This window comes from Pundamilia nyererei, unplaced genomic scaffold (assembly GCF_000239375.1).
Source record: "Pundamilia nyererei isolate P.nyererei 1_Seehausen unplaced genomic scaffold, PunNye1.0 scaffold00312, whole genome shotgun sequence".
Taxonomy (NCBI): domain Eukaryota; kingdom Metazoa; phylum Chordata; class Actinopteri; order Cichliformes; family Cichlidae; genus Pundamilia; species Pundamilia nyererei.
The window spans coordinates 146,107-148,029 of NW_005187713.1; the positions used below are offsets into that span (position 1 = coordinate 146,107).

General features: G+C 39.2%; 1 long non-coding RNA gene across 1 annotated transcript; it reads left to right on the forward strand.

Moving 5' to 3' along the window:
- Positions 1 to 124: 124 nt before the first annotated feature.
- LOC102194898 (uncharacterized) lies at positions 125 to 1,513 on the forward strand. The gene is made up of 3 exons (XR_312238.1): positions 125 to 291; positions 796 to 841; positions 956 to 1,513. It is a non-coding gene; the product is annotated as an uncharacterized LOC102194898 (long non-coding RNA).
- The last annotated feature ends 410 nt before the right edge of the window (positions 1,514 to 1,923 follow it).

Consider the following 1,923-nt stretch of genomic DNA (forward strand, 5'->3'; position numbering starts at 1 on the left):
TCGTTAGAGTGTGGAAAGGAGACTAATTAACTATTGTTATAATGGACAGATAAGTTAGTTAATGTTGAACCTAAATTCACTTGAAGGGGCTTTTATTTTGAAATCAGGTCTCGACGTCTCTTACCATAATACTCAGTATACACACAAAACACACAAAAAAGTGGGGACTCGCTCGTCTGTACTTCTCGAACTGGACGCTGGCTTGACAACAGTACCTCACTTTTCCCACTTAGTGTCGTGTGTTCGTGTGTGTGAGTGTTGGCTGCCTTGTTTTCCAGACTCGACACCGAGGTAGGATCCGTGCTCTTTTCGCCGTGCTGTTTGTGGCTCTGCTGCTGTCAAACATTCCTCCGGACAAAACGGCCACAGTGCACAGAGCTTTGAACGTGGCTTTGCTTTGTGCATCTCACGCGGGGCTGTGTTTAAACCCTGACACTTTCGGGCTGTGCCGCCTTTCTTGTTTATGTCGTCTAAAGTGACTCAATAAGCAGAAAGTTTTTTCCGCCAAGTTGCGCAGAGTTGCGCAAGTTGACGCAATAATAACAGTCGAGAGCACGACTGCAACTGTTATTATTAATGTCGCTTTAACTAACATTTTTAGTATTGGTGTTTGGCTTATAACGCAGGCATAGCGCTATAATTTGTTAAGTATGTTGTTGTTTGGCTTTGCCGTGAAAACAGTGAAAGTGCTTTAACGCACTAAAACAGCTCCTTAACAGAATACAATAGAGCAGAATTGCCCTTTATTGTCATTGTATATGTACAACGAAATTATGAAAACTTAATGTGTTTCAGAATGAATATATTCAAACGAGACAAAGGCTCAGCGGCTGCTACTCAGGTAGTCCCACCTATATCCAGGAGAGAAGTACAGGAAGTGTGATAACGTCCTGATTTTTTTTTTTTAATACTACATGTCTCCCTGCCATTCAAACAAGCTTTCCTTTATCATCAGGAGCTCGGCAGTGCCGTCAGACACAGCCAGAACAAGCAGGATGATGGGGATGGCTCACAGGTGAATGTTCACACTGGGACATTAAAACACAGTTTTTCATATAGGAAGACACCACTGAGGATGCTATTGAACTTAAACCAAAGACAAAGCTGAGAGTTTGTCTTTAGTTGGCACGATTCAATTTGAATTTTGCATTTATTTCCCTTTTTGTAATAAACGTGTTGCTTTGCATAGACACGAGAGGGTGGGGGTGATGGGGGCATGCAGAAAGTTAATCATTTCACATTGACCTATCAGGTAAAAATGCACCATCAAGATGCTGGTGCCTTTCCTGACATAGTTGTGCAAGCAGATCTTCTTTTGAGACAGAAAAAAAAGGTATACCTGAATGTGATCACAGGGAAAATTATTATGTTTGATAATAGTGAAAAACTCTTCTGTGGAAAAGCTGAGTACACACTAGGCAACTATTATGCAAATTGTACAGTATGCAAAGTGACTTCTGCATCAGTTGCTACAAACATCTGTCACTCTTCCAAAATAATTTCAATTTAAATCAGTGTTTTTATTTAAATATTTATTTTTCAATTTGAGTTAATTGTCTTATGAATTTAGTTTCAGCTACTTCCTACAGTGTGTTTGTTCATTTCAGTCTGATCCCGATGGTTTGCCTGTTTGTTTGTAGCAGTCCAGCGTTGAGCTCATCTAATTTAGGTGAAAATCAGGTCAAGGTCACAACAAATTTGTAAATCAGTTGAAACTTAAGACTTAACTGACTCCGTTAGCACACAATGTGAGCTGGAAAAAAATTCAAGAAACCATATTGAGTAATATATCATATGAAAGGGCATAGAGAGAGCTGTACAAACACTTTTTAATTTTTTTATACAACACCACAAGACATCACAATGATCCCATAACAGGCTGAAGTCACAATATTGTAATAAAAACACCATAAAACAAACTTT